Source organism: Solanum verrucosum, unplaced genomic scaffold, assembly GCF_900185275.1.
Source record: "Solanum verrucosum unplaced genomic scaffold, falcon-dt-bn FXZP01001114.1, whole genome shotgun sequence".
NCBI classification, from domain to species: domain Eukaryota; kingdom Viridiplantae; phylum Streptophyta; class Magnoliopsida; order Solanales; family Solanaceae; genus Solanum; species Solanum verrucosum.
Window position 1 is genome coordinate 1 of NW_026019658.1, and position 9,304 is coordinate 9,304.

At 31.3% G+C, this 9,304-nt stretch overlaps 2 pseudogenes; both read right to left on the reverse strand.

Moving 5' to 3' along the window:
• Positions 1–824: 824 nt before the first annotated feature.
• Positions 825–1,350, reverse strand: LOC125831375 (NAD(P)H-quinone oxidoreductase subunit 6, chloroplastic-like; annotated as a pseudogene).
• A 338-nt stretch (positions 1,351–1,688) lies between these two features.
• LOC125831273 (uncharacterized) lies at positions 1,689–5,765 on the reverse strand (annotated as a pseudogene).
• Between the last annotated feature and the right edge of the window lie 3,539 nt (positions 5,766–9,304).

A 9,304-nucleotide genomic window follows, 5' to 3' on the forward strand; every position in this document is an offset into this window, starting at 1 on the left:
CATTGGTACTCCTATACACGTATCATAAATCTTTACTGAATGTGACATTGGGTCTATACGTTTTTGAAGTTATAAATTTTCGATCTAGTAAACTTAGAAACGAATATATATTTAGATACCAGATGATCAATGAGTTATCATGATTTTCTAATCCACCCTTTCTGGATTTGGTTTATGAGATATGAGAGAGGCCAAAATACTTTGATTTCTTATGTTTTGCAAACAAGATCATACTTTACGTAGTAAACATGCTAATTAAAATTGATTTCTCAATATTAGAATCTAGATGATTAATATTAATTATTCAACAAATTTGATTGGTTGATACGAGTTGATTTTCTGTTACGGTAAATTGATGAAACAATAGCCAGGCCAATGGCTGCTTCAGCGGCTGCAATAGCTATAACAAAAATTGAGAAAATGTCTCCCTTTAATTGACGATTATCAAAAAAATCAGAAAATGTTACAAAATTTATATTAACCGCATTCAATATAAGTTCAAGACACATAAGGGCTCTAACCATATTTCGACTTGTGATCAATCCATAGATACCGATAGAAAATAAATAGGCACTCAAAACAAGTACATGTTCGAGAATCATTAAACAACTCCTTATCAATCTCGACTCCTTTCAATATGAACAACAATTCAACTAATTTCATTGACTAGTATATAACAAGTATGGAACAAAGAAATAGATTGGTACTAGATTGACCTAAAGTCTTTCTATTTATCCAGCTAGAATTCAAATAGAATTCAAGGAAAATTAATGTGATAAGACAGAACAAAATTTTATTTGAATTCCAAGTTTTAATAGAATTTTTTATTGACGAGCTACAGCAATTGCACCTATTAAAGCAACTAAAAGGATTATGGAAATAAGTTCAAATGGGAGAAAAAATCTGTTGATAAATGAATTCCAATTTGTTGACTATTACTTAGAAAATCTTGCTCTATAATCTGGTTTGATCTTGTAGTCCAAATAATCCGTACCATGACGTATCTGAAATAGTAGTAATTAGTGAAATAAAAAGACTTATACAAACCATCGAAGTAATTCCATCTCCTACGGTCCAAAGATGAAAATCCTTGTAATATTCTGAGCCATTCATGAACATCACAGCAAAAATGATTAAAACATTTATAGCTCCTACGTAAATAAGTAGCTGCGCAGCAGCTACAAAATAGGAGTTAGATAGAATATAGAATAACGATGTACAAATAAGAACCAATCCAAGGAAAAGGCCGAATAAATTGGATTGGGAAGTAATACCACTCTAGACCCCTAATATAAGACCCGATCCTAGAAAGACTAAAAGAAAATCATGTATTGGTTCAGATAAATCCATTTTTTATAAAAATCAAAAACGAAGAATTTCATGACTTTATTGACCTGACCAGGAAAAAAGAAGTTTTTCTATTTTTTATGATACTTTGAAATTGTTAATTGAATGAAAGTCTAATGGGTATGAATTGACGTAGATGCTTTTATTTTATTGGACCACTATCCATTCTTTATTCGTCGAAAGAGTAGTTTAAACCTATCTATTTTTGATATCATTTATCTACTTTGAAACCATTACTATTATAATATATAATATTGAAATCGGTTTTGTTTTCAATCTAAATTAAGCTAGGAGTCTCATTAAGCAACCACTAGTTTGAATTGCCCAAGCAAAATCTCATTGTTTTAGATCCGAACTAAGCCTTCGTAATTCGTAATTTTTTTGAATCGAATTAAGGGTTTATTCATTGTTTATTTGAGGTAAATTCGAAATTGTTCGAATTGTGTAATCATCAATTACTGACATTGGTAAGCGACCCAAAGCGATTTGATTATAATTCAATTCGTGACGATCATAAGTAGAAAGTTCATATTCTTCGGTCATTGATAAACAATTTGTTGGGCAATACTCAACGCAATTACCACAAAATATACAGATTCCAAATCAATACTGTAATTAAGCAATCGTTTCTTTCGAATATCAGTTTCCAACTTCCAATCAACAACGGGTAAATCTATAGGACATACACGCACACATACTTCACAAGCAATGCATTTATCAAATTCAAAGTGTATTCGGCCTCGGAAACGTTCCGATGTGATCAATTTTTCGTAGGGGTATTGAATAGTTACAGGTAAACGATTTGCGTGGGACAGGGTAATCATGAAACCTTGGCCGATGTATCTGGCGGCTCGTATTGTTTGTTGACCATAATTTATGAATTCAGTTATCATAGGGAGCATATGTTGAATATCTATAAAAAAGATTTTATGCTTGTTTCTTTCTCTTGTTTGAGACAAGTCGTGAATCTAGGATATTGTGGTCTTTTACAGTGAAAGAAGTTGGGACGAGGTTGTCAATAATAGATTACCTAGAGAAATCGGTAAAAGAAATTTCCACCCAAGATTTAATAGTTGGTCCATTCTCAGCCTCGGTAAAGTCCATCTTGTTGCAATAGGAATGAACAAAAACAAATAAGTTTTGGCTAATGTGATAAAGATACCAATTAGTGTTCCAAAGACTTTACCCCCTTTATTTATGCCAAATAGCTCAGGAACAAATATGTACGGAATAGAAAGATTCCAACCTCCCAAGTAAAGAACTGTTACAAATAATGAAGAAACTAGTAGATTCAGATATGAAGCAATGTAAAATAAACCAAATTTGATACCTGAATATTCGGTTTGATACCCTGCTACTAATTCTTCTTCTGCTTCTGGTAAATCAAAAGGTAATCTTTCACACTCGGCGAGAGAAGAAATTAGAAAAACGATAAACCCGATGGGTTGACGCCACAAATTCCACCCCCAAAAACCATATTTTGACTGCGCTTCCACTATATCAACTGTACTTGAACTGTTAGATAATCATAGTCGATGATAACATCACTGTGCCCATCGCTATTCCAGAACCGTACGTGAGATTTTCACCTCATACGGCTCCTCAGAGGTCACAAATAAACCTAAGGGCCCTTTCCTATTCTTTATCTTGATATGTTTGTCAGATAGAGTCAAAATCTATCCTAAGGTCCCAAATTAGACCAATGGAATTCTGTCTGCTATATTTAAAACTAATAAATAAGTGCTTCTGAATTTATCTCATCTTTTAAGAATTTTAATTTTTCTTTGTTGATTAATAACCTTATCATTAAATAAAAAATGTGCTTTATAGCAATATCACATATACATTTCAACCTCGAATTTTCAATTACGAAAAAAATTAGAGAGTACATTAGTTCATGAATCATGACAAAAATTTTATCTCTCTAAATAGAAATCAAAATTGAATTATAGGAAAGAAAGAATAAAAACAAAAAAAGAAAAAAGGAAGAAAAAAAAAAGACATCCCTCCTTTTTGCTTTTGCAATTAGATTCTTTTCTTTCTATTTCGATTTTTTTATTTCATTCCTATTCTCCTTTCTCAGAAAAAGGGCCTTTAACCAAAGTAAAAGATTACTTCGTTCTTGATAGTTAGTTACTTACTCAGTGGATAGGAACATACTCTGGATCAGAATCATGGGGAGTACTTCTTGATCATTTCTACGAATGTAAAGCCCCAATTTGAATTCCTTTTATGTACAGAAATATCCTCTTGGATAACTTACATAATCTCAATTACTAATCCTTTGTGTATCTTGGTCTTCCTAACCATCCACTCATTTTTTGTTTCAAAAACCTCCCGTTGTGGAAATCCATCTATGGTAATAGACAGTAAAAAATCCATAGAGTTGGTCTTTTGAACCCGCTTCAAGCTATCATGACAATTCATGAATCTTGGGGTAAACAATCTCTCTTGCTTATGTTTACTTTTTTCACCATTTGATTCTTGTACATAGGAAATGAGACTCAACTTTTTTACTGCAAATTTAGAAGCCGTTTTCTTTCACTCATATAACTATCTGGTTTAGTTTATCAACTCAAATGCTGAAGAAAAATAAAAATATATATAGTCAATCAAATCTTTTTATCCTTGTTTCTAGAAAGAAAAGAATTTTGATAAATTTTAGGTCTCACCGAATCACACGTAGAGATATTGATAACACACATAGAGCTAATGGTATTTCATAACTAATTGATTGAGCAGCTGCCCGTAGACCACCTAAAAAGGAATATTTATTATTTGATCCATACCCCGACATAAGAAGTCCAACGGGAGCAATACTTGAAATGGCAATCCAAAAAAAAACACCAATACTAAGATCGGCTAGAACAAGGTGATCACCAAAAGGAATTACTGAATAACTTAGAAAGATAGATATTACTGCTATGGATGGCCCAATACTGAATAAACGAGTATCTCCTGTAGATGGAATAAGGTTCTCTTTCAAAAGTAGTTTTGTCCCATCTGCTAGAGCTTGAAGAATTCCTAAAGGGCCGGCATATTCAGGCCCGATACGTTGTTGTATTCCTGCAGATATTTCTCTTTCTAACCAAACAATTACTAGTACACCTATTGTGATTCCTAATACAAGAGTCACAATAGGGACAAGCATCCATATGATCCCATAGACTTCTTTTAAGGATTCCAATTTGGAAAAAGAATTGATAGTCTCTATTTCTGTTGTATCAATTATCATTTCAACGATCAACTTCTCCCATAATGATATCTATGCTACCTAGTATTGTCATAATATCAGCCAATTTCATTCTTTTAACTAACTGAGGAAGAATTTGCAAATTGATAAAACCTGGTGGGCGAATTTTCCATCTCCAAGGAAAAACGCTCTGGTCTCCTATCAGAAAAATCCCCAATTCTCCTTTTGGGGCTTCAACTCTCACATAAAGTTCTTGTTTCGACAATTCAAAAGTTGGAGAAGGCTTTTTACTAATAAACCGATATTCAAAATCATTCCATTCAGGATCTTTTAATCTGTCAAAACGTCGCATTTCTAAATTTTCGTAAGGCCCTCCTGGAATTCCTTCTAGAGCCTGTTGAATAATCTTTATGGATTCTGTCATTTCACCGATTCGTACTAAATAACGAGCTAATGAATCCCCTTCTCGTTGCCATTGAACCTGCCAATCAAATTCGTCGTAAGACTCATAATGATCAACTTTACGAAGATCCCATTCTATTCCGGAAGCTCGTAGCATTGGTCCCGATAAACCCCAATTTACTGCCTCGTCTCTCCCAATAATGCCTACGCCTTCAACTCGTTCTAAAAAAATAGGATTCCGGGTAATAAGTTTTTGATACTCAGCAACCCCTGTTAAAAAATAATCGCAAAAATCCAAACATTTATCTATCCAGCCATAGGGTAGATCGGCAGCCACTCCTCCAATACGAAAATAATTATGCATCATTCGCATACCGGTGGCAGCTTCGAATAGGTCATATATCAATTCTCTTTCTCGAAAAATATAGAAGAAAGGGGTCTGTGCACCAATATCCGCCATAAAAGGACCGAGCCATAACAAATGAGAAGCTATCCGACTCAACTCCAACATAATGACTCTGATATAGCTAGCCCTTTTAGGTACTTGAATATTGCCTAATTGTTCGGGTCCATTTATGGTTATTGCTTCTGTGAACATAGTAGCTAAATAATCCCAACGTGTTACATAAGGCAAATATTGTATAATTGTTCGGTTTTCCGCAATTTTCTCCATCCCTCTATGTAAATAACCCAATATTGGTTCGCAGTCGACAACATCTTCACCATCTAGAGTAACGATGAGTCGAAGAACACCGTGCATTGATGGGTGCTGAGGCCCCATATTGACTATCATGAGGTCTTTTCTTGTAGTTGGTGCAGTCATAAGTTTTTTAACGATTCATTCTTCCATGAATTACTGAAAGTGAAAAGAAGTTCATCAAAATTTAATCGAAACATATAAGTGAAAATGAAATAACTCTTCAAATTAATCAAATTAACGAGTTTTTGTCTCTCGAATGTCCAACTGATTAATTAATTCTTTATAACGTACTCTATTTTTTTTTGCCAAATAAGCTAGCAGTCGTTGACGTTTTCCCAAAATTTTCTTCAAACCTCTCTGAGATAAATAGTCTTTTTTGTGCAATTCTAAATGTGAAGTAAGTCTCCGTATCTTATTGGTGAAATTGAATACTTGAAATTCAACAGATCCTTTCTTTTCTTTTTGAAAAATAACTGAAATGACAGAATTTTTTACCATAAATGAATTTCCCCTTTCTTTATTTTACAGATATGGATTTTTTAGAATTTTATTGATCAGTAATAATAATGCCAGTAATTTGAACGTGGTATATAGACTTAATTTCTTTATGAACCTCTAATTTTAGCAATTCCAATAAATTAATCAAATTTCAAATTTGATTCAGATAGGAATCCAAAAAGGTGGTAGGTACGTTTTTTTCAGTCACAAAAGCGAATAATTGAAACCTAAAATCCTAAAATGAAGAAGATTCTGTTGATTCATTTCTAGATCTAATCAATACCTTATTTTATTGATTTAGTATTGTCTACTCGAATTAGATTCGAATGAGATGTAAAACAAGGCATGTTTGCATTTGTTTGCTTTCAGATACTCTATACGAGACAGGGTATATAGTACTATCAATTAATTTTCAATCGTGGATACATATGTATCCTTAAGATACTGAAACGGCTACCATTATTGGTATCAAACCAATAACGATTCATACAAGCTAAATCTTCTAATCGATAATTAGGCCAAAGAAAGAACTTAAATTTAATTAATTTATTTTTATCTTTATAAAGGGGTTTCCGTTCACCCAAAAATTGACTCCAGTTTTTTACATTGGTTTCGTTGCAAAATACTGAATTTCTATCGACGACATTCCAATTCAAAGAATTAAAAAAACTTCGAATTCTCAATTCTCTACGACGTCTAGACCATAAAATATTTTCAGGAACAAGCAAATCAAAATGAGTTTTTTCTGTATTTATTCTTTGAGTTTGAGGTTGCAGAATGAATTCGTCAAAATTCTTTTTATCAACATATCTTTGTTCTCGGTATCTTTGATTAGTTTGGTGTTTACTTTTATGAACCAATGAAATACCTATGGTTTGATACATAATAAATTGTCCATTATGTTTTACAGACAACCGAATAGGTTCGATAATCAATACCCCCTTCTTCATCAAGTCTGTAAGAGGTAAATTTGCCTGAATCAGCATTATATCCAAACTCATTTCTCTCCTTTGAATTGACGATATAGTAATTTTGGTTGGATTTATCAGTCGAAGCAGGAGACAATATACCTTGATATTTTCGAGCATTCTTTTATTCAAAGCATCGTTCCATCTCAATTGAAAAAGCAAATAACGTTTCAAGAACAAATCTAGTTCTGCTTCCGTGTTGCTTTTGTATTGTTTTTTATTTTGACCCTTTTTTGTGTCTGATTCCACGTAATCTTTTTCAAGATCGGTTTGATGTTTTGAAAAAACAGGGCTCAGATTTCCTTTGTTTTCTATATCTGATCCACGCTCTCTTTGACTTGGGGGTTCTTTTGTTTCTTGACTTCGATTCTTTATTTTTTTATTTGATGGTAGAAAAAAGTTTTGTTTTTGGTTTTTATTTTGAATAACATTTTCATTTGTATTCAAATTAAAAAGAAGGAATTTGCTTGGTATAATCCACGGTTTTATTTTATAGACATTATAAAGTAGTACAAATTCTGGGAAGAACCAAAATTCCAGATTCAATATGGGACGATTAAATATTTTTTCATTCATTCCCATCCAATCAAAAAAGACTTTTTTCGAATTTTTTTGAGTTTTTTCTGGATTTTGATGAGTTGTAAGATAAAAAACCCCTTTTTTCTCAATTTTATCAATTATTTGATAATTATTAATACCAATTTTAGTATTTGGATTACTGTTGGTATCGATCTTAACCCAGGCTTCAATATCTCCTTTTTGTCTAAGAGAAAAATGGATAATTTTCCAATCAAAATATTTTCTATCGAGATTTCTTTCTATATCTAGAATATTGACCTTTCTTAGATAATTATTGATATGAAGATTGCCGGGCATATCAACAAAGTTGTGTTTGGACGTGTTGGAATTATACGAAATTTCTAAGTTCTTCTTTACTTGAAAGGGTAATCTAGAAAAAAATGAGTCACTTTTATTTTCATAATTAATTGATTTATATGCTAAAAGACCATATCTATAACATTTTTTAAAATTATCTTTTTGGTTTGATAATGAATAGAGTTCCGAATCATTTTCTTTTTTGTAATGAATTAATTGGTCTTTTTCATATGAATTCCATTTGTTTAAGTTTCTATTTTGATTTTGAGCCATACAACTTTGATTAACCTTAGTTCGCCATTTTTTTGGCATTAATCTAGACCATCTAATCTGAGATAAATCGTATTGATAATGCCATCTTAACCAGTTTTTCCATTGATTGATTCTATAACTCTGAAGTTTCTTATGTTTTAATTCCGAATGAAATATTCCTAGTGTTTTAAAATAGTTCTTTATTTTAGTCTTAAGGAAGCAAGACGTTGTGTTATATTGAAGAACAGATCTAAATTTAGACAAATTAATAACTTGGGTTTGTGATAATTTGTAAAATACATATGCTTGTGACAAGTAGGATAAATCACAAAAAATATGTGAATTTTTCTTACTAATATTATAAAGTGACTTTTTTATAGTCGAAATAAAGATAAAGTGAATTTTTTTTTTATTAGTAAATTTTTTCTTGATTTATTTCATTATTGGAGATGAATTTCTCAATCAATTTGTTTGTTGATTCAAGAAAGAGTTGTGTAGTAATTCTAGGAATATTAATGATAGATAAAAATAGATCGATGTATAATCTTTGAATGAATAATTTGAGAAAATAATGGAATTTCCATATTACTCGAGTATTTCTTCTTTGTAATATTTGGAAAAATTTTTTTGGCGATTCGAGTTTTTTAATATTATTTGTTTTATTAGGATTAATGTCTATTTCTGGAGTTACTTTCTTTTTATCTTTTGTAATTCTTTCTATTTGATTTTTGATTGTACTTGTTCTATCAGTCAAATCCTTCATTTTTGTTTCTATCAGTGAAGAATTTGGCCAATTTCCAGATTCAATTTGACTAAATGATTCGTTAATTATTTGATTACTAATTAGATAATCTTTTTCTTTTTTTGTTTCATTGGATTCCGATATTTCTTTGAATCTAAATAATACAATTGGATTTACTTTTGAAAGTTCTTTTTTTATTTTTTTTAGAAATCCAATACTTTTGATAAACCATTTTTTGGTTTCTTTTGAAACTCTTCTAAATAATTTTGTTTTTCCTTTGAAAATTTTTAGAGTTAGAAAATATTTCTTTTTTAATTTTCCAATTT